General features: G+C 46.0%; 1 long non-coding RNA gene across 1 annotated transcript in view; it reads left to right on the top strand.

Annotated features, from left to right (window-relative positions):
* Positions 1 to 229: 229 nt before the first annotated feature.
* Positions 230 to 24137, top strand: part of LOC132249262 (uncharacterized) — a 50517-nt gene continuing 26609 nt past the window's right edge. Inside the window, exon 1 of the long non-coding RNA XR_009460671.1 lies at positions 230 to 372. This is a non-coding gene — a long non-coding RNA (uncharacterized LOC132249262). The remainder of the gene's footprint in view (positions 373 to 24137) is intronic.

Raw genomic sequence — 24137 nt, 5'->3', positions numbered from 1 at the left:
TAAATGTAGATGATAAACTACTATAACTTGGGCTCCTTTGTACTAGACTCTGACTGGTCATGCCTGACTCCAAGCATAATTAGCTAATCACTAATCCACCATTTAGGTGGTATCAGGCTTAGCTGTATTGTTTCAAGGCAATGTGTGATATTTTAATAGGTTTGTAGACTGCATCAGTTGCCAGGAAGTGTTTTCAATTACTATGTCACACAATAAAAATATTTTTCCTTTCAGACATGACCTCTACTTTCTGATTGAGAATGGAGTTGGAAGACCCCAGGGAGGACTAAGAGGCTCAGATCCTGGCACCCATTTCCCAGCATAGGCTCTTGCTTACAGAAGCACTTTAAGAGAGAATTGAAGTATTAAGAGGTAGTTTTTTTCCTCCTGAGACTGTTTTTTAATAATAATTTACCCTGTGGTTACTGAGAGTCTGACTAGAGTGACCAGTCAAAATGGCTTTAAGGAAGAGGAAGAAGCATGGATGCTGTTAAGCTGGGGCTATGCTTAAAACTATATTTATACTAGCAAACATGGGAGCTGTAATTCATGAGTGATGACAGGTGTATTGTACAAGGAGTGCCCATCAGCTTGTACTGTAGGGTTGTTCTGCTCAGGCTTCGATATGTGCTGCTCTCTGAAGGTGCAGACAGAAGTGCAGCTCCCAGGTCTAACTCGTGGTTCTTCACAGAAAGTGCTGTGAGTTAAACCAATCCTTCCAACCCAACAGACCCTAGCTCCAAACTCCAGTTTGGAGCCAATCCAAGGAGAGAGGCTATATCTCTGAAACCTCTTCCCCTAGCTCCACCACCCTCCCCAAGCTCCTGTTTTATCTCAGGATGGGAGGGGGAGAAGGCAAGGGAGAGAAGTCTGTTCTGGGGTTTCCCCAGCCATGCTGGAGTGGGAGGGAGGGTGGGTGGATTGGAGCCCCCCCAAAGTGGCCCTCCAATGTAGGTAGATTGGAGCCACCTTGGGGGAGCTCTAATCTATCCACGCCACCCTCCAGCACCAACTGGGGAACCCTCAGAATGAGCTCCCTCTGCTACCATTCTGAAAACAGTGCCAGGTTGGGCTGTGTTACCTGAGCCCTGCTCTTGGCATGTGCAGACAGAAGTTAATGAATGCACTCCACTTTGGATTGTGTGTTTGATCACGGCTGTAAAGCACTTTCAGGGGCCAGATTGACAATTTTTGCCCTCTTCTGTCTCTGCATTGAGTCCTGCCTAGAACAGCTTTTCGCCTATGCAGCTGAAGCAAGTATTTCCATTTTTGCCAGCATGGGTAAGATCAGTAGAGGAAATATAGGGCCCATCTGCAACAAAAACTTACCATACCAGGCAGTGGTTTGCTAAGCCACATTGCACTGTACCAAGTTTACTTCTGGACCAGAAGCTAGTAGCCATGTTAGAATGGAAGTGGTCCTGCATAAACACAGTTATGCTGCCTCTGACTTGGGAGGTAGCACAAGTGCATCATCTTTGTGCACTTTGCTGCCTGGCACAGTAAGCTTGTAATGCAGACATGCCATTAGAATGAAATATGGAGTAATGGAAATTTGGAATCCAGTTCTTCTTTAGACTGAGTAGGGAGGCTTTTCATGATGATGACTTGTCTCCTGCTTACTGGAGCTATGTCAAAGGTGGGCCCTGCATTTCTCATTCTTTCTGCTCTCTTCTCACTCTATATAAAAGCAGCACTGTGAAGCATGCAACTGAGAGTCTGAGTGATGGGGGCCAGTTTCTGCTTCTCATCCTTTATGGTTGAGAGGTACAAGAGTAAGGCATGGTTTAGTTACCATGGCATTAGGCTACACTGAGAGTCCCACGTGTACTTTGACTTGGGAAAGTTAGTTAAACTCTACCTCAGTTTTGCCTGCTGCAAAATGGGAACGGAAAGGGGAAAAGGAAGTTTGATGCTACCTGTGTGCTTCCTTAGGTGGTGAGATGACTAGATCGTTACGTGTTTGAGAAATGGAAATCATTGTTTACACAAACACTTCAAGTAGTTTTGTTTGAATCTTTCTTTTTCATATTTTCTAAATGGTAAAAATTCAAAGCCTCTCCCCTTTATAAAAATGGGAAAATGGGTCACAAGATTACTTAGAACTTTTAAGTTAGTAATTTTCCAGCATTTCTAAAATTCCCTTAATTACAAAGAAGTTGTTTCCCAAAAAATATTTTTGTAGGTGAGAGAACTCATCCCAGAGAGCTCTTTTTCAGACATGCCTTGAATTTAACACTTTCTAACAAAAAAGCTCACAAATCCTTGCATTGTTTTGGCACTGCCAGATTGAATACATTTGGTGCAGTTCAGGTTTGCCTACGCCTGTTTGTGCCAGATACTGCTCCAAATTATGTGTGACCCAACATATGTCATGTTACAATTGTTGCTTTGTCCACGATAAAAATAGCACATCTCCTCCAAGTGCTGATTTCGACAGCTCAGTGTCATTCTAAGAGGACTTTCCTATCCACGCTAAAGGGCTGAACCTCCTTGTTCTTTACATCAAAAGGGTCTAATCCAAGCATGTCTTCTGTTTAATATTGTAATTAACTTTCTTAGTGTGATGTATAAAGCTGTCATGCTCTTGAAAGTTTGCAAGTTGTACTAAGCTAGACAGGTGTAAACAACTGAATATTGTGGAGTAGTTCTTCCCTTCCCCCCTCCCACCTTGGGAACTCCGTAGGTCTCCTAATCCTCCTCTGAAGTCATGATGTGATTGCTCCTTACATTACTATAACCCTTTTATAAATGCTTAAGAAACGGTCCCAGCCTTCAAGAGGTGTAAATCTCAAGAGAAAAGATGGCGAAGGGTGATAGAATCATTGACCAAGAACACTCTCTCTCATGGGCACTGCCACTTGATAGCAGACAACTAAGGCATTAAATGCAGGTGTCATTTAGGGACAGGCAATCTCTGATTTAACTGGGAGGCCAGTTAGGGCATTTCTACATAGCCTCTGGCTGTGACAGGAAGTGCTGCCATGAAAATATGCCTCTCTCTACTCAGTCCTATATGTACCAAATGCTGAAAAAATGCAAAGTAGTTCCTGTTTGCTGGTCCCCTGTGAGGCTCAGGCATGTGTGGGGGTGTGCTCTGTGCCACTCTAGTGATGGCTATGTTACATTAATTTATTTTAGTATTTGGTACTTGTGCATCAGGAGCAAGTGGCTGGTATGTGGTTTCACAGCCGGGGTCCCCAGCATAATTGGAGGCAGTGTAGACATGCCATTTAAATGGTCTAAATCCCAGTTACATTGGAGACTGCCTCTGTCCCTTTATAAATGACATCTGTCTTCAACACTTCATTTGTCTGCTCTTATGTGGCACTGTCCAGCGGGCAGGATACTCCCAGTCACATGCAGTTGCCTGTGGAGTCTATTACCATAAATGTCTGGGGCCAAGCCAGGTTGATTTTAGAGAGCAGTTTAAGATGCATCCCATTAGCCAGGCTTTCTGCTGCCTGCCTGTTGAAATTCCTCTCATCTCGAGCTGTCTGGTTTCTTTTAGAGTTTGTTTATTAGACATCATGGCATACTGGGAAGCGTATGGTCATAATTATGAGGAGAATGCAGTTTGCACCTAATTTTTACACTGTAAAAATTATATTAGCTGTTAGGTTTGGTCCCCTTAAAAAATGGGGATAGATGGAAAGAAAATTTAGCACTTCTACTCTTCCAAGATCCATCCCTTTAGTTTGCCACTGACAGACTTACCTGATCTTCATTATATGGTCATTTATTTCCTGTCTTACATGTCAGAACTGGCAGAGAAGTAGTTAGCAAGTACCACAGCTTGAACCATTAGACTTCTTAGGTCATCTGCTGCTAAAATGACTGGAGGCAGCTCACTGAGTTGTTTGACACAGCAGTTGGTCTGCAAAGTTCAACCATCACTGCTCTAGCATGGTTTGTATGTGGCTCAGATTTGGCTTGTTATCTTCAAAACTCATCATGACTAGAAGCTTCTCATTTAATGATCTATGCTCTGGAGCACAAGATGCAGGAACTGGGGAAAGATAGTGGCTGCTGCTGTGAGCTTAATTCAATCCCTCTTTGCAAATATGTATAAAATGCAAATTGTTATTTCACAGTAGATTATTCAGTTTTTGTCTTGTTCCAAACATATACTGAAGATAAATTCCCATAATGTATATGTTACATAATGGCTCCCACCATGTCTGTTAGTAAAAGCCAAGCTATACAAATGAAAGTGGGCACTTGCAAGGTAGAGGCAGCTTATAGAGCACATGAAGACAGCTCCCCTTACAATCCTGACTTTAATGTGAACCAGAAGGGCTGTTCTGACTGAATTCATAGATAGCCAAGTGGGAAGGGGAGGAGTAAAATGTAAAATGGTGGAAAAAGTACTGGGGAAAGCAAGGGAAAAACCTTGTTAATGCAGTCAGCGTGTGATGGTCACAAGTTCCTCCTTTCTAGCCACTTAGGAGGCCTTTACAGTTATTTTGCTTGTGGTAGTGAAGCATATCTGAATACAGACCGCAGCTGGATTTCCGAACTCCACAGAAGCACAATCTTCTGCTGCTGTGGCAAATCCTCCCCCATTTTAGCTCTCAGATACTTGGTAGAAGGGGCTCAGAGTCTGAACTCTGTTTTAGGAGAAATGGAGACTTGAAAACAATTCCACCATTTTGTAGGTAGAAGGGAGGGAAGGCAGAGTGGTGATAGTAAGTAGGAAGGGTTATACTCCAACATCATCCAATGCATTGAGAAACACTACTCATTTTACAGACTGAGGAAAAGTAGAAACCCTCCTGTTCTTGGTTGCTGTTTGTTCTGAATAGAAATAAAATAAAACCTGTTCCAAGGTTTCCCATCCCTCCATCCTTACCACAAAGATAGTGGTAAAATGCATATGAGACAAACAGCCCTGCTTAACCTAACACTTCTACAGCGACAGATAGGGGCTGAATGCTATCACTGCTCTTGTAACATTTCTCAGCACTAATTCAAATTACTCTTCATTATCCTCCCCTTGGGAAAACTCTGTTCCTTATCTGGTTCTGAATCATAAGAGAAATAATGAGGCTCTAGTAAGGTTTTGCTGTGTTACCAACTAAAAAGCCAAGATGGGAATGATTAGACCAGGAAGAACCATTCCACCAATAATTAAAAATGGGTTACCAGTCAAAGCAGGGCTTAAATAGTGTTGGATTAATCTTAGTTTTTTCTGACCCATCTCATGGTTCATCTTTCAGATGGGAGGCTTTAAGCTATTTGTCATAACTTGATTCTGCCATTAAGTGCTTTGCTTTTGGCATCGGCGACTAAGCACAATTCCAAAATAAGGATTCCATTTCTTGAATGGCTGCAGACCATCCTGCAATTCTGTCCTACAACTGTTTAAAGGCAGGAAGCCTGCCTCTGTCAAAACCCATTCAGTCGATGAAGATATCACTTAGTTAGAATTAGAATCAGGCCCCCGTAGATGAGTATTGTATTCAAGATTATTTGTGTTGTTTCTGTTCCTGTTGAACTATTTCAGGCCCCTGTGCCAGAATGGATGATTTTCAGTGCACTCTTGTGTCCTTTACTCTACTTCTTTCTATGACAAATAGGAGATTTGTGGAAGTCTCTGTGTCAGTTGACCTCATTATATCTACTAAGCCAGACAAGCAGTTCTTCCACCTTCGCTTTCCCCCATCCCTTGTTAACATTCAGTTTGGTGTTTCCTCACTCTCAGGAATTCCTGCTTCCCTCCTTACTATAATAAATTCCTCTTGTGCCTCCTATCACTCCTTCAAAATACTGTCTGCTATTGCTGCTTTGTCCTAGTTTTGTCCTACAACATCTCTAGAACAGATACCCACTCCATGTTCCTTGCCATTGGCTCAGTCCATTCCCATTAGTTTTGTTCCTGATGAATGTAGCATGTGTCCATGGGCAAATGACACCACTTTGCTGTGCTTCAGTTTTCTATCTACAGAACAGAGTTAGCTCAGAGATTGAGTTCATCAGTGCCTGTGTACAGCATTGTGAGCTAAAAGAGAGGCTCTGTACAGCAACAATTTTTAGCAGGTTCTATTTGTAGATCTCAAGGCACTTTACAAATCAAGGTGAATGTCACTCTCATTTATACAGCTGGGAGAACTGAGGCCTAGATGTTAAGTGTCTTGCCAGAGGTCCATATTAGACTTGGTGACTCCTTACCGGAGTGCTTTATCTGATTGACCAAAGTGGTGCTCTTCTGAAGTATGGTAGAGAGTCAATTGCTGGAAGGTTTTGTGTTAATAAAACCATCATTCCACAGTTGGGTTTTGCTGGCTGGTGAGATGACTGTGCACTGTTTACTTACAAGTGCTTTGCAGTTTTAGAACATTACACAGTACCACACATTTATTTTTGGGGGGATTTTTTTAAAATATTTGCCGTGCGGTAATTGTAGTTTCCAGCACTTCATTCTGTGATGTTTACCTGGAATAACTGACTATCTGGAATGATGGTGACACTAATTTCTGGATAATGGATGTTCTTTTGTAAAATAATGGTGATACAGTCCCTGAAGAGTGAGCTTGATGTTTGAGAGTGTTGCTTGGACACCCCCCAGGCTGTCTTCTGCACTATGCTGCACTCATTCTGAAAGTAGTGGAAAGGACATGCATGATGCGATTTCCTGGCCTGCAGAGTTGTTCCTGGAATTAGACATAAATTTCAGGTAATGATATGTGCTGCTGGAGCTGAGCAGAAGAGGGGGTGGTGCAATTCCTGCCATGCATGGTGTTTAAAGGCAGAGCCCTGTTTTCGAATGGGCTCTGTCACGGCGGAGTCCTCTAGGAGGGCCGTGATCTCCTTGAGGTCCCTCGCTCCGTGTCAGGCCGGCCCAAGGCACCCTCCAATTCTCACCCGCCACATCTTGTTGGAAATATAAGGTTGGGAGGCTGCCTATAACTCCCTGGGCACGGCTACTCGGGACTTCTGTCCCCGCGGTTCTTCCGCACCCCCTGGGGGTCTCCCGATATGGTGGGTGTTCCCCGGACACCCTAGCCTTATGGGCTATGCATGGCTCCTACCAGCCCCTAATACCACGCCCCAAGCCTCGCAGATGTCATAGACGTTGTTAGGTCTGTCCGCCCACTTCCCAGGCCTCCTCTATAGTGTAGCCCACTCTGGGCTCTCTCTCTCGTGCCCAGCCTCCTGCTGGGCCTCTCCTGATGGTGCGGTCCCGCTCAGGGACTCCCTAGCGGGCCCCGGCCTTTCCGGCCAACCGCACGGGTACCCTCTCTGACCCCGGCTCACCGCGCTGCTACTCTGTCTTCTCGGGGGCAACCGCAGCGCCCTGCCTCGGTCTGAGGGGTGTTGCCGCGCTAGCCTGCGGCCAGGCTCGCTATGCCCGTCTCAGGCTCCTCGATATGGCCCCGCTCTAGGGCTCCTCAGTATGGCGCTCCCCCTCTTTGGGGCTCACCGTGCCCACACGGGGCTTCTCAATAATACAACGTGGCGCTCCCCCTCTTTGGGGCTTGCCGTGCCCACCCTGGGCTTCTCAATGAAATTGCCCCTCGCTCTGGGGCTGGGGTCTATGTACCCCGCACGCGCTCCGGGGTCTATGTCCCCCATCTGCAACATACTGGTTGCGCCCGCGACCCACTGGCCGCGCTCCTCGCTGCCAGTCACTCCAGCACTGGCGTGCGAGCTGCGCCTTCCCTGGCGCTATGACAATAATGCGCCCTCTTGGTGCTAGGGCACCCCACACTCTCTGGGGTGCCTGTGATTGAGGCCTTCTCCAACCCCTACAGCCTCACCCAAGCCTCCGGGTGTAATAACCCAAACACAAAGCCAAACCACAAGCCGCATGGCTAAACTCTAGTGCCCATCCTCTCAGGGCTATCATGAGCTGTACTTGCACGTCCTGCTCCTTTCCACATCCTCACTCCCAGAGCTCCTGCCTCCCAGGTTGCTGGCAGAGAACTGCCAGCCTGGCTTCGGCCCTGGGCTTTATAAAGGCCAGGCCCTGCCCCCTTCTGGCCAGCTGGCTCCCCTTAGTTGCTCCAGCAACCCGCAGCTGTGCTCAATTGGCTCTGCCAGGGTTCTCTCCCTGGCAGTTTCTCCTCTCTAGGAGCAGGCACTAAGGTGCCCTGCGACAGGCTCCCTTTGCTGCTGTGGCTTGTTAGTCTGCCTTATGCTGCAGTCTCTTCTTTGAGAGCAAGCGGGTCTGTCACAGCAATGATTCCTGTTAGAAGTATAAATAATCCTTGTGCATGACTCATTACTTTTACTAGATCAGGTAGAAGGTGGGGCAGGATAATAACTTAGAGTAACTGGTTCAGAGAGGCATAAGCTTTCATAGGTGACAGCCTACATTGTCAAATGCTATGAATGGACTTACTAGATCAGATGAACTGCAGAACACATCTTCATCCCATGCTTCAGAATGCTTCGCAGTTGAGGAAAACCTGAGATAAGGCTGCAGCCTCCATTTTGGTGGACAAAACTTATACCCTAAGCCCTCCTCCATCTCTATTTTGGACCAGCATGGGGCAGGCAGTATATCTATTTTAGTGTGTTGTTCTATTGCTGGTCACTGTAGCTTGAGTATCTAAATATGCTCCTATAATTCAAAGCTGCTTCTTTAAAAGGGATAGAGAATACTTCATCCAACTGCTCTTTATCCTGAGAAGAGTTTATCATAGCTGATATCCTAAACACTAATTTAATTAATGGAACAACACAGGACAGATTTTAACAATGATAAGAACCAGGCCTCCATGTGTGTTACTTTCTTCAACCATAGACCTACCCTAGTATTCTGGGAAACAGTTAATTTTTTTTTTAAATGCAAAATTTGTGGTAGATAATTTATTTGATGATAGGAGGGAAGTGCCAGATGAGCATGTTTTCTCTGCATAGGCTTCGTATGTGTGTGTGAGTGAGTGAGTCTGTGTTTAAAGATAACATCAAAATATTTTATGTATCTTCTTCAGCTTTTGGCATTGGTTTAATATTTATTTTACTGTATATATAGTTCTTCAGAGCCTTAGCAAGAGAAGAAATGAGAAGGAAGCCTTATAGTTCTGATTTTGTCAGCCCACAAAACATTAAGAAAGCATTAGGCAGGCTGTACGGTAAGCTGAGAGATCTTGACTATTGATTGTATACACAGCTCCCACACACTTATCATGACAAAAAAATGCAACAAGATCTAAGGGCGTGTCCAGATAAGCGCAGTCATATGGGATGTGGTGCTGCAGAAACATACTGCACAGTCCAGTGTTCTCCACGCTGCAAAGGTGCTCTGCCCAAGTGTGCACTGTGCTGGTGTTTTTTTCCGTGGGTTTTCCAGGGGTCAAAAAAATCATGGGGAAAAAAAAAAAGGTGCAATGCACACTTGGCCAGTGTGCGCTGCTGAAAAGTGGAGCTGGACCTCCTGGAACCGTGCTGTAGAATCGCTGTGGCTGCAGCCCTGGGGGGAACCCAGGATCCTAGGCAAAGCTGCTGGGGCCAGCCCAATACTGGCCCCAGCCTCTCCTACCCCACCTGGGGCAACTCGATGTGCGCAAGAACAAACATGGCACGGGCGTTCCCCGGGTACAAGTGGCAGTGGTGCAAAGACTAAACATCCATGCTTGTCTGGATGCACCCTAAGGGTCCCCTTAGCTTTATTGGTGTAGTTAACCTACACTAGAGGAGTTTTATCTCTGTGTTATACTGATATCAAAATACTTTTATATTAAAATAGCCAGTCTTGTATGGTAAGGGCTAGAGACAGATGTTACATACACACTGGTTTAAGTGATCAGAAACCAGTTTAAACCTGTAATAGAACAGAAGTTCAGTGTGTACTTAAACCACTTTCAAAATGCCAGAAACTGGTTTAAGATAAACATGGTTGGATATAGTATCAGACTGAACTGATTTAGGTCAAACTGGTTTATGGAACTTCTGTCCCAAACCCTTTCCTGGTTCAAGTTAACTCAGTCCCCAGAATCCCAGGATGATTTGCAGCCCTGGGATGTGCTGTCTGCTCCAGTGCAGCATGGTTGGCTCCGCCCCTCTGCTCCCTATCTGCAGCACTATCACTGCTCCACCTGGCTGAGAAGAGGATGGTGGTAGGAAAACCTGGCTCTAGGGGATGCAGCAGTCCCTCACAGGCTTTTCTCTTGCTTGCTGGTGGAGTGGGGGGCGGAGGGAGGGGGACAGATTCCAGACTGGGCAGGCAAAATGAGGCTGAGAGCAGGGAGGGGTCTTTAAGCCCTCCCTCCCCCCACATGGGACCCCAGTTGGGTCTGCTTGGTAGGCTTTTCCCCACTCACTGCTCCAGCAGATCCCGGCTTAAATTCCACTCCCCACCTTCTGCCTCAAAATGCTGGCCTGGGCCCCACTGCCATTCAAGCGGGAGCAGGGTAAAAGCCTTTTAGGCGCTGCTCTGCCCCTGCCAGGCAGACCCTGGCTGGTGTCCTGTGTGGGAGGGGGATGGGGTTTAAACACCCCTCCCCTCTGTGTGCTGGCCCAGGTGGGTGTCTGGCCTTGCTCCCACTCCATTTGAGCAGGGAGCAGGGGAAAAGCCTTTCAGGGGCTGCTCTACTCCTGTCAGGCAGACCCCTGCTTGAGTACCATGGCGGCCAGGGAAGGGGTTTAAACTCTCCCCCCCCACTTCATGTGCCAGTCCAGGCCAGGGTCTGGCCATGCCCCACTCTCTCCACACCAGCAGGGCGGATGGGAAAAGCCTGGCAGTGACTGCTTCCTTCTCCCCGCCATGCACACCACAGCTGGGGTCTGTGCAGGCCAGGGTGGGGGTTTAACCTCCCTCTGTCATATTCAGCTGGCCTGGCGGGGCCTGGCCATGTCGTGTCGTTCCCCCCCAACTCAGCTCGAGCAAGAAGGGGTGAAACGCCTCGGAGGGCTTCACTCCCAGCTTCCCTCCAGCCACTGTCAAAGGGAAGGTAAGGCGTGCTCTAGCACCCCCAGCTTCTGGCCTGGGCCACCACAGGCACGTGGCTGCATTTCCAGAATCAAAAGTGAATGTCTGGTCACTTTTTTCTCAGTTCAATATATGCAGTTTAGACTAACCTGCAAAGACTGAATCAATTCAGCCTTGGGCTTTTTGACTGTCTCTACTTAGCCAAGGAGATCAAGATCTACTGGTGTAAATGTTTGTATATTAATACAACTGCATTTATGATATGAGTCTTACTCATGTAATTATTTCAGTAGATTATTACACTCTTCCGGGGAGGTAAAGACTGATCTTTTCAAATGAAAGTATTTGTTTTATGTTCCTAATTGAGCTTGAGACTGATCAGAGCTAGTTTAGTTCTTCGGACCCCCTGCAACCTCATTTGACTGGACTCCTCAAACAATTCTTTAATCTATTAAGTCCTTCAGAGGCAAGCAGGGGAAGGGATGCTGAACCAGCTGGTGGGGGTGGGGGCAGTTACAGAGACTGTGGGGAGAGAATCTTGGAGCTGTTGCTTGAGGGGAGAAGGCAATGGGAACAGCAGCTCTCAAGTGACCCTGAGCTGGAGCAAGCACACATAGATGAAGGAGGGATCCATTTCTCCAGTATAAGCCAACAACCATCACAGAACTGATTGTGCACTCTCTTCACGTTCGCACAAGCAATTTCTTTTCTGTGGGGCTGAGGGGAGGGGTGGAAAAGGTGGCAATGACTGTTACGGAAAGGAAAGGCCAAGGCCAAAAATAGGGAAGGGGAAGGAAAGGGATGGAACTGAAATAAGAAAATAGGAAGGGAAAATAGGGTAAGATTAAAAACTAAAAGAGAAGCCAGGCAAGAGATTAAGAATTAATGTAAATAGTGGGTGTGGGTTTACAGCCAGATTCTTGGCTGCTGTAAAAGCGGATAACTACCACGGCATCACCCTTGTTGTTTTCCCCTTTGAGCCTAATCTAGAGACTTTTAACAGGCCTATCCCCAGTTTCATATTGGAGCTCTAAGAAATCATACAGCAATTTTACATAAAGAACAACAACTTCTCTTCTCCCCCACCTATCCTTCCATGACAGTGCTCCGGTTATGCAAGCTATCCCACCAAGTCTCTGTTACTCCAATGATGTTATTGTTATTGGACTGTGCAAGGATTTCCAATTCTTCCTGCTTGTTTCCCACGTGCCATGCATTCATGTACAGATATCTGATGTAACTAGCCCTACAGTCTGGAAGAGTAAGAGTAAGAATGCTTCCCATGTTGCCTCTCCTACTTGCACTTCCACCAGGACATCTGCTTCCTCACTTAGCTAAGGCCTTTGGTCTCCACCCCCTGGTGAACCTAGTTTAAAGCCCTCCTCACTAGATTTCATGTTTCATAGTTGTTAGGGTCAGAAGGGACCTTAGACTGAGCCTGACACCCTGCCCTGGGCAGGAAAGAGTACTGGAGTCATATGCCCCCAGCCAGGTGCTTGTCCAGTCTTCTCTTAAAGACCCCCAAGGTAGGGGAGGGCACCATCTCCTTTGGAAGCCAATTCCAGATTCTGGCAACCCTCACCATAAAGAACTGCTTCCTGATGTCCAACTTAAATCTGCTCTCTATCAATTTGTGGCTGTTGTTCCTGGTTATTCCAAGGGGTGCCCTAGTAAACAGAACATCTCCTATTTCTTGCTCCCCCACCCCAATGAATTTGTAAATGGCCACAAGATCCCCTCTAAGCCTTCTCTTGCAGAGGCTGAAGAGATCCAGGTCCCTCAGTCTCTCCTCATAGGGCCTTACCTGCAGGCCCCTAACCATATGAGTGGCCCTCCTCTGGACTCTCACAAGATTATCCACATCCCTCTTGAAGTACGGCACCCAGAACTAGATGGAGTACTCCATTGGCAGCCTGACCAATGCTGCGCAGAGGGGAAGTATCACCTCATTGGATCTGTTCATGATGCACCTGCTAATGTATGATAGAGTGCAGTTAGCTTTACTGATTACTTTGTCACATTGACGGCTCATATTCATCTTGGAGTCAACTATGACTCTGAGACCCCTTTCTGTTGCTGTGCTGCTGAAAAGGTCATCCCGTAGCCTATAGGTGTGGTGGTGATGCCTTCTCTCTAGATGCAGCACTTTGCACTTGCCTTTGTTGAACTGTATCCTATTCTTTTCTGCCCGCTTTTCCAACCTGTCCAGTCCTACTTGGATTTGATCCCGTCTCACTAGTGTGTTTACTGTACCCCATAATTTCGTGTCATCCGTGAATTTGGACAGAATGCTCTCCACACCCTCATCCAACTCGCTGATGAAGACATTGAATAGCGCAGGTACAAGGACCAAACCGTGGGGGACCCCACTGCCCACATCTTTCCAGGTCGATACTGACTCATCCACTGCCACTGTCTGGGTGCAACCCCCTAAGCCAGTTTGCCACCCATCTGACTATGCAAGCATTTATGTCACAGATGCTCAGTTTGTTTATGAGACTAGGATGAGATACTGTATCGAAGCTCTTCTTAAAATCCAAGTAGATGACATCTACCTCAGCTCCTTCATCTAAGCATTTTGTAACCTGGTCATGAAAGGAAACAAGGTTAGTCAGGCAGGATCTACTTGCTATAAACCTGTGCTGGTTGCCCTTCAGCATTATTTTTCCTGCTGGGCTCCCACAAATATGATCCTTGATAATTTTTCAAAAGGTTTTCCCAAGGATAGAGGTGAGAGTAACTGGCCTATAATTACCCAGATCTTCCTTCCTCCCCTTCCTGAAACTAGGGACCACATTGGCCCTTTTCTAGTCCTCTGGGACCTGACCTGAGTGCCAAGAGTGCTTGAATAGCTGTGCTCTGCTATCATTGGTGACACACAGGGAGTGCATGTGGGTGCATGTGCAACCCCTGTGATCAGCTGCTGCTGCCAATGCCAGAGGTGCCTGCAGGCAGTTGCTGTTCACCACCCCTCCTGGTGTCTGTGGGCGGTCGCTGATTGCTGTTGGCTGTGGCTAATGCTGCCGGCGGTGTCTGTGGATGGTCACTGACTGATGGTTGGCACTTGCTACCCCCCATCACCTCCACTGCTAACACTCCTGTGGCCGCCTGCAGGAGCTTCCCGCTCACTGCTGCCATGCCCCTGCTGCCACCACTATCGCCACCACCTGCGGGCGGTTGCCATGCCCCCCCCAGCCTCTGGGGGCATGCGTTGTTCATGTCTGCTATGACACTGGCCATTTCCTTCAGCACCCTTGGATGAAGATCATCCGGGTCTGCTGACTTAAACACATTCAGGCCCTCCAAGTGTCCCTTTACTAGGTCAGTGCTGACCGTTGGTGGGCAGGTGCCTATCTATAATGCAATTGGGAGATTGTCTTGATCTGTGTTCACGAATGCAGAGGCAAAAAACTCATTGAAGAGTTCAGCCTTGTTCCTCCTATCTGTCACCAATTGCCCTAGCCTGTGCTGTAGGGGTCCTATGTTACCCTGCACTTTCTTTTTGCTCCCTATATACCAGAAGGACTGTTTGTCGTCATTAATTTTTGTTGCCAGCCTGAGTTCCATTGCTGCTTTGGCCTTTCTGACTGCCTCCCTGTAGCTACCCCCAGCTTCCACAGTCTGTATGCCTCTTTCTTTGCTCCTAGGTTTTCCTGGATTTCCCTGTTCAGCCAAGAGGGTTCCTTGGCCCCTTTGCCCCATATTGTGCACAATGGGATTGTCTCCTTCTGTGCCCAAAGGATTGCTCCCTTGAGGAATGACCACCCTTCCTGAACTCCCATCTTGCCAATGCTTTTGATCTTCAATGCCTCACTAACTAATCTCCTGAGCACACTGAAGTTAACCTTTCTGAAGTCTAGCACTTCTGCCCTGCTGGTTACTTTTCCCACCCTATGCCGGATAGTGAATTCAGTCAATTGATGGTCACTATCTCCTAGGTTACCTTGTACCTGCAGATCCCCCACCAGGTCATCCCCTGTAGCTAGCACCAAGTCCAGTAAGGCATTTCCCCTAGTGGGACTGTATACCTCCTGCATTAGGTGGAAGTCCTGTATGCATGTTAGTGAGCCTGACTGCAAAGATGCTCTTCCCTCTCTTTATTAGGTGCATCCAATCTCTTCCTAGCAATCCTTCTTCTTGGAACAACACCCCGTAGTCAAGAAAGCCAAAGTCCTGCAAGCGAGAGCCATGCTATATGCTCTGGTCCATTCAGTGGAACTATTTCAAGGGCACAAGAGTCTGAACCAAGTGGATTGTATTGCATAGTTAGATTCTAGTTAGCAGTGTAAATGTGTACTTTACTGACATTTCTCAAAAATGCTAAAGGCCAGATCCTATTAGGCACCTAAGCACAATCTTGTTGTATCAGCCTGAGTTCATGAAAAGCATCTCTTGTATAAAACACCTTCATTTTTCAATAAATTCACAAGCAGCAGCAAGAAGGACCTACCCTCCCACCTTTTGCGCTAATGGTTTTTAAGGCACTTGAGCTGGTTGAAGTAGATGGAACAGGCTTTGACAGTAAGTGTCATTTTTGTAGTTTTCCTGCAGACTTCCACATCCATGTAAAGCCCAATTGACCAGAACAAGGAAGGCTTTTTCTGATACAGCAGTCTGCCTATTTTCTCCCTAGGGCACAGTCAAGGCCTTGATTACTCATGCATTGCAGCTGGATGAAACTAGGCATATTGCTTTTTTGCCCTTTTAATGGTTTCTGTTTTGAAATCTGTAATAAAAAAGAATCGGGATTTGTCAAACTGCAGGGAAAAAAAAAAAAGATTTGTAGTTCTTCCACGAGAAGCAGGTCAGAAAGTCCAACCAGCACCACCCTGGCACACCCAGCTGTCAGCATGCTCATCCAAGAAATTTGCTGTTAATGATGGACATCCATGTTTTGAAAGAGAACTGTGCCCCCCTTCCACAACTCTTTTTTCTTCACCCTTTTGGCTTTTTCTTGCTTGTTAACATGACTTCAGCCTCACTGGTTAAACCTGTTGTCTGCTCTGGGAATGGGTCATCATAAACTCCCTGTCTGTCTGGTTTGAATGGAAATGTTATCCATAGAACAATATCCTTTTAGAGAGTGAAACTGAACGGGCTCCAGTGGCTTCCACTGAGACACTTTGTGCTTGTTTATTATAACAAAATTCAGGGGCAGGTGATCATCTGGCTGCTAATACTGATGCTGATGGAGAGCCTGGAATTAGCACTGCTGCTTTGCTTCTGCTATGTTCTAATTCATGTAGATACAACAGTTTTTTGTTTAGTGAACTGTTCAGTCCAGCTATTGGTTTTGTGCATGGCTAAGAGGCTGATCCTTCAAACCCCTTCCTGGTGTTTCTGGGTGTGTAGGACTGATTGCTGGGTCTCTTGACTTGGTTCATTCCCCCCCCCCCCCCAAAAAAAAAAAAAAAAAAAAAGTGTGCCTGGTGGAGAACCTGCCGGCAGTAAGGAGAACATAGTTCATTTTCTTTCCTTCACCAGGTGTGATACAATTTATATTAAGCCTATTACCCCTTAGATTGTGATCAGATATCTTGAATTAGGCCCCAAACTCCATGACTAGTCTCAAGCAGAGGTGCCATGTACATGGGGGCCCAAGGGCCCTGGTCCCTCTCATGAAGAGGGCAGTCACCTGAAATGCATACAACTTTCCATTATGTTCATCATCTTAGTCCTCCCTCCTCCCCCTGCAAAAGTAAGAGTCCATGACCCTCAAGCATTCAACCCCTCTTCCACCCTCAAATAATTATTCAACTGACTTAAATATCACAATATAAATACATTTGACTTGTGAATACCATTTACTGAATGCCTTTTACTTGGTGGTGGTGGTAAGAGTTATGGTTTCAAGCTTTGCTCTATAACAGCAAAGGTTGAGAGCTTCTTTTTAAATTAAAATTGATATGTTTGGGTTATTGCTTGACTCCATGAGCTCAGGCTTCAAGAAAAATAGTGGGTAAAACACTAGGGCTAAGAGGGAGTAGAGAGGTGGGTGTGTTTCACTCAGTAGGAGCTCCCACATAAACAAAAGGCTGGATGATGAAATTCAGCATGCTAAGGTGCCAAAAGCTGCCTCAAAGCTGTAACCTCATGACCAAAAGGGGCTGCCTTGTTTCAGATTGGGAAAGCAAGGGAACTGCACACTCTTTTCAACTTGGAAACAGAGCAATGCATTTGTGATGTCTCCCAGGGACAAAACAGATATTAGTCATTTGGCCCAGTTGCTGTCTTTGGCAAAAACAAATCTTAGATTAAATAAGAGTTTGAATTCCAGAGATGCATCTTGATTTTTCAGTAGGAAATTATTATAATTTAGAACCAAGCCCTAAAAGCCTGTGTCTTAATTTCCATATTAGTAGGAAGTTGTAATCCTGCTCCCCCCACAGAGTGCTCAATAGAATGGACATAGAGTCTCATCCCCCCCACAGGCCTAGCACATAGGGAAAAAAGTAGGCACCCCATCTGAAGATTTTTTTAGGACAGCTTTCTTTTTTCTGCATGGCCATTTAGGCTTCTGACAAGCTCAGGCAAAAAATCTGGTTTTAAGACAACTGCGCCTGGCTATAAAATATCAAAGTTTAATTAATGTTGTTCGCTAACCTGAGCCTCTGGGGGAATCATGTGAATCCTTGTTACTGAATTATAACCACTACCCAGTTAAAGTTGCATTGGTATTTTTATGACAATAAAAAATCCTGATAAAATATTCCCAATAATATGGTGGAAATTTCTTAATTTCAGTTCACACTGAGCCATATGCTTCCTGCTCTGGGTGGGCTTGTTTCTGGCTTGGTAACTAATTAGCCCTAAACTTACTGCACTTCTGTGTTATAAAGCTTGTTCTGCCGCCTATTTGCATAGCTTGACTTGAGGTGTGGTCACAGAAGTTTTGCACAAGTGTGTGGTATGTGGTGCTAACTGACACAGTGATAGAATGGGGATTGCTTTATTAGGCAATGCTGCCAGAGCTTGGTGCTGTGAGTTTCTGTGAGCCACAGCTTTTTCTGGGAGTTTTACAGGATCAGGTCCCTAACAAGAGCCCTGAAGTAAGCATAGACAGTCATCAGTACAGTTTTATTTTGCAGTGTGTCTTTCACCTACCTTGTCCCCCAAACGACATCTATTCCAGAAAATGGCAGTGCAAAGGTGTTAGGCCTATTAGTCAGGGAGGTAAAAGTAACTGCTCCTTAGTTTAATCTGTGGTCCAGCCTATGTCCTTGGGAGAAATCATGCAGTGGATTGGTCTTAAACTTGAAACCCTGTTTTCCTTGAGCTGCCAAACTCTTATGGACTAAGTACAACTAGTCAATAAGCCCGAGGCTGAACTGATCCAATCTCCGCAGGTTAGTCTAAACTACATAGATTGAATTTCTAAGCAAGTGAACAGACATTCACTTTTGATTCTGGAAATGCAGCCACTTGCCTGCAGTGACTCAGGCCAGAAGCTGTGGGTTGCTAGAGCATGCCTCCCTGCTCTGCTGGAGCAGACAGTTTGGGCCAAGGCTAGCCTTCCCACCTTGCAAGGGGGAGCTTGTGAGGATGCTGCAAAGCATCCTGGGATGCTGGGGGGCTGTGAGTTAACTTGAATTTGATGGGGATCTGGAGCAGAAGTCCAATAAACTGATTTAACCTAAATTGGTTAGGTCTGATATTACATTCATACAGACTTATCTTAAACTGGTTTCAGCCATTTTGAAAGCAGTTCATGTGCACCAAACTTCTGTTGTGTTACAGACTTGAGCCAGTTTCTGATTACTTATGTAGCAGGCTTACCTTTCAGAGCTTGGGTTGAACCCCAGGCTTGAGATCCTGCTGTTTTGATTGCTGGAGCCCATCCACCAATCAGGAGGCAGCAAGAGAAATAACATCATGCCTCTTTTCTGAGGGGAGGGGGAGAAGAGCTTTCCCAGATCTGATTGAAGACTGCAAACTGTCAGGTCCAGCAGACTTCAGGGGTGGAGCCCTGGAGCCTATAAAAGGAGCTGCGTGCCCAGCATGAGGGAAGATGCATCGAGGACTGAGAAGACAGAAGAGTGGGGTTTAGAAGAGCTGAGGAGAGCTGCTCAGCAGGGTGAAGCAGTAGCCCAAGAAGAGCCCCCAAAGACTTCTATCAGCGGGGAGCGGGGGACAGCTCCAGTGGTTAGGCTCTTAGTGTGCAGCAGGGCGCATGGTGTCTGGGCCCTGGGAGCTGTGTGAGGTGGCTCGGGTCTGCAACCTCTGGCGTGTGACCAGAGACACGGTGCACAGGCTGGTGCATGGAGCAGGATCTTTGGAGCCCCTAGGGTGGCTCAGGTCCTCAACCCCCAGAGTGAGGCTGGGAGTTCGGTGCAGGAGGCGCTGCACAGAGGGTGAGAGACCCTAGGAGCTGCTTGAGGTGGCTCGGGTCTACAGCTGCTGACACGGGGCAGCAGCTCAGTGCAGACAGCGCTGCCTGGAGGGTCTGGGAACAGACCAAGCCCTGGTGCTGCACAAGGCTGTCCAGGCCTCCAACCCCTAGCATAAGGTGAAGTATCCACTATACACAGTGGTGCCTGTGGCCCTAAGCCAGGATGGTGGTAGCAGAGTCGGCGGCAGGAAAACCCGGCAGGGACAGAGCTTGACCTGGAGAACAAGAGGGAACCCTCCAGACTGTGGAGTAGTAAGTTACTCTGGAGAGAGTGTCCCCACAGGGGAGCCCCCCCCAAAAAAACTGGGTGTGGTATATGTGTGTGTGTGTGTATAGATATAATAGGATTTATTGTTTTGTAAACTTGTACATAGATTATATATATATATCTATATATATGTCCTTACCCTTTAATGGTTTTGTTGTGATAATAAATCTGTATATAGTTAAGTAATTGATTGACTGGATCTGACTCTATAGGGGATGGCGGTGGCCACTGAGCTGTTTTGTCCCTCCACAGCACACTGCCATGCCAATAATTCCCTCAATTGGAGAGGGAAGTACAAACCCGTGTACACCCGGGCTACACTTATAACGGGTTATGTGTAATTTCTGTCCCTAGCCATGCTGTTGGCCATGTGTTGGAAGGGATGGAGTTTAGCTTCCACAGAGAAGAGCTCCCTAAACCTTGTTCAACCTTTATGATGAGGCCACATTGGTTCTGCTGCACAATAAAAGAAGAGACATGATCTGTCTCCACATCTGTGCCGGCATGCTGAGAATACAGAGTGGAGAGCAGTGGATGTGTGTGGTGAAATCTGTTTACAGTTTCAAGGCTGTTGGTTAAGAGCTGCCCTGTAAAACTTACATGCAGCAACACTCCTAAAACCACACATTAGAAGTTTGCTTCTAATTCAGACTAGTCAGTAGCTTTTTTTATTTTGGGTTTCAGAAACAACACTTCATATTCATGAGATTGCTCACAAGAGTAAAACAAGAAGGATTTGGCCTGAAGACCTTGCTGTGTATTGTACTTCCTATTTCTACTTGCATTTATTCTTGTAGAGTAATGAAATATTGCAACTTTGTTTCAAAGTGCAAGACAGTTGCCCAGAGAGAGAGAAAGCAGGAGTGAGCTGATTACACCTCTAATACGGGTATCATTAGAGTATGGTATGCTGGTATTCTGCTGGATGAGTAAAGACTTTTAATGTACGTGGCATTAAAGAATCTGGCCCTAAACTTAGCAAGAAGAGTTTTCAAGTGTACTTTTTTTTCAGCACCTGGAGGTGATGGGGGAGAGGATTCTTACCTGGTGGGGTTCTCATCCCTCCTCACTTGTGCTGCAGCTGCTGCTATAACAGCCCACCACTGAGGAACAGACAATAGCTTGAACTGCCCAAGAGCTGCTCCTTTGTTCCCCTCTATCCCTGGGGACAAGGCTATGCCTGCACATGGCAAAGTACCATTCCACCACTCATCTCCCTGATTTCATATAACATGTGGCATAGAGACAGGAAGAGCTATCTCTGCTGTGGTAGACTCCTATGGGGTGGGGGCCATGCTGGTACACTGCTCACCCCACCCTCATTACACTACTGTCTAAAGCTACTGATCGAGCCCTTTAAAGCTGTCTGATTACTTGCAAACTGGGATTGTTTTCACCCTGTTTCACATGACCTTCACAGATGCTGGTTAAAGTCATACTCATCCTCTCAGTGAATTTTGCTATGTTGATAATCCAATTACAGCATATGGTTCTTAGCCCAGACTTGCTCCCTAAGCCTGTTTCTAGGATTTCCTGCAGGAACCCTCTGTCCCTATCTCCCTTTGATTAGCAGGCAGGTCCTGCCCATGTCTCTCGCATACTAAAATGATTAATAAACCACATCTTCCACTGTGAGGGAGTACAATTTACCCAGTAGTTTTAGACAAGGCTGTAATTCACAATACAGCTGAGTGCAGAAAGATTGGGGCCCTGCATTTTGGTGTGGAGTTGTCAGCCTGCCACCTTGTTATGCTGTTCTAGAGAGCAATCTTTTCCCCTAGACTTAATATTTGTATTCTGTTTTACTATGAAGGAGTGTGAGTCATGGCCCAGGACAGCCCATTGTATTAAGTGTTATACAAATAAAGAGCAAAAATCTTTGTGTGAAATCAGTTTAAATAGGAATGGCAATTTTAAAACACCCATCACAGCATCTATGCAGCCCTATAATTCTTCACAAATTACCTCTGTACCTAAGTAGTTTCAAGCCACTTTATGCACAGTTCATCATCAAAGAGTTTGGTAACTTAAGTGTATGCTAAGTTTTAGAGCAAGTTCCTATGAAAACACCTCTGAATTTTAGCTACTATGTCACTTGACTGCAGTGTGTGATATGCTTAGGTGGAACTGATAGTTAGACATTTTTAGTCCATTCTGGCTTTTTTTTCACTTGAAGAGAAAGGTAGTACGTTTATGATAGTTAAAGCTGGATCATAAGTAGCTTGACCTAGTTGTGAAATACCATACCTTTTCTATTAACTCACCAACCCAAAGTATGAGCCAAGAGAATTATGCATTCAAAACATCCATGTTCAGAGGAGATTTCAGCCTTGAACCTACTGTGTCATTTTAACCCCAGGGCAATTGGTGGAGCCCCAATGAGCAAATGTGAGTACATCTCTAGAAAAATAGACTCCCTCCAATTTATGCACTTGGTGTTTATTAAAATAACAGGAACTGTAATAAATTAGTATCATGTTAAGGCAACTCTATACTCACTTCCAGGAGAATTGCACAAGGAATCAGCAAATGAGTCTTTCCTCTTTTGGTGTGGAAAGAATGTGGAGATAACTATGTACAAGGAGATACAACTACTGTTACTAATTAACAAAGCCTGTTCTTTATGAGGTTGGCTTTCAGTTGGGCCCACTAAAACAGATGTAGGACCTGATTCAGAAACATAGTAACACCACTAAATGTTTTGGGATTTTTTTGTTGATTAAGGGTGGAATTATTTCTTGTGCAGTCAGCACCCAGTTTAGGAACCATTTAATGCCACTTATGGCAAAACAGGAGGCCATCTATGGTACCTAAGCTATACAAGTCATTACTCCTTGTGTCCAAGAACATGGTGGAGTCATTCCTGCATAACTAAAGAAGCCTGCCCTGACTGCAAGTTTATGAATTTAGAGCTAGAATGAACTGATACAAGAGGCAACATGCAGCTGTACTATCCCAGCATGAACCTTGGGAAGAAAATATGAATCAAATGGATGTGTTCCTTTGTTCTCAGGTGGAAGAAATACATTGCAGTTTACTGCAAAATTCAGCTTGACTTCCTCCACTCTGCTCTGGGCGGCCCATTCTCCTGCTCTCTCTGCAGTGTGTAGGGCTAGGGACAGACATTTAAAAAGCCTGAGTTGATTCAATCTTTGCAGGTTAGCTTAACTTGGCTAGGCTAAATCAGTTTTGTAACTGGACAGACATCCCAGAAATGCAGGTACATGCCTGCACTGGCTCAGGCTCGAAGCTGGGTCACTAGAGCAGCCCTCCCTTCCACAGCATGGAGCTGAGGGGGCAGGATGCTGTGATTAGCCCAGCAGGGAATTGATAACAGTGTTTATCACCCCATTAAGAAAACAACAGAGGGACATTACCAGCTACCTGTTGATTCTACCTGTTGATTCAGCACCTACGGTAGCCAGCATGTGGTCTGCTATCTAATACACAGACGTCTCCTCAGCAAGGCCGGGGGGGGAATTCCTGCTTAGTAGGGAGTGGTAACGGGGAGGGTGCAGGGGGAGTGGGGGGACTGCAGCCAGGGAGCAGAGTGGAGGGGCCAGCCTTGTTGTGGAGTGGACAGCCCCACCCAGCCCAGAGAGCATGCCGAGATGCTTGGCATGTCTGGTTTTCCTTAAACCAGCAAGGGGTCTGGGACAGACATTGCATAAACCGATTTGAGACAAATCAGTTAAGTCTGATACTACATTGAACCAGGTTTATCTCAAACTGGTTTCAGGCATTCTTGAACTGGTTTATGGGCACTGAACATGCGTTCTGTTACAGATTTAAACCAGTTTCTGATCACTTAAACCGGTTTGTGTGTAATGTCTGTGCCTAGCCTAGAGGTGAGATAAGATACACAGCCCTGCTGTTGAGTTCATTTCACCTGAGCCTTGAGGCTGACTGCAGTGAAAAAAAAAGGCTCTTTTCTCTTTGCCTTGCCATGCACAGAGCTGTGTGCATGGCTGATCAGTGTCCCAAGTTGTAAATATCAAGGTTAGCAAGGCTTTTGGACAATGTTGTAGCTCTGGATGGTGTCTCCAACTTTCAGATTCTCTCATTAATATGTACCCTACTGTGCCTGTAATTTGCTTAGTTTTTGTGTTGTGATGAGAACTTGTGTCACTTCCTCTTTTTTGCAACCGCTACAACAATAATGGAGTTCCCAAGTGCACATGCCTCAGCAGAGATGCAACAGCAGACTCTATAGCTGGGCTATTTTCTCTCATGTTATATCTCAGACTTGTGAGCCCCTTGGCTGAACTGATCTCAGGGGTTTGCCCCACTGAAAGTGTCCTTCCTCTAGGTTCCTCTTGTGTCCAGGATGCATGGCTCTACTGCTAAACTAATTTCTGGTTCTGGTTTTTGTTTTCTCTTCCTCTCGCTCAGTTTCCAGTTCTTGGTTTCTGCCCAGTTCTTCTTCCACCTCCTCTTCATGTTAAGCATCCACTTAGTAAAAATCCCCTGTTACTCCACAATCGTATAAATTGCTAAGGGAGAGGAAGAGGGGAAGAGGCATCTTGAGAAATGGACATGCAGATATAATTTGTGTGTCTGACTGTAGGTCCTGGTACTAGAACTTGGATCACTTAAAAGGCTCC

This window comes from Alligator mississippiensis, chromosome 3, assembly GCF_030867095.1.
Source record: "Alligator mississippiensis isolate rAllMis1 chromosome 3, rAllMis1, whole genome shotgun sequence".
Lineage (NCBI taxonomy): Eukaryota > Metazoa > Chordata > Crocodylia > Alligatoridae > Alligator > Alligator mississippiensis.
The sequence above is the reverse complement of the archived record's forward strand: the minus strand, read 5'-3'. Positions and strand labels throughout refer to the sequence as shown.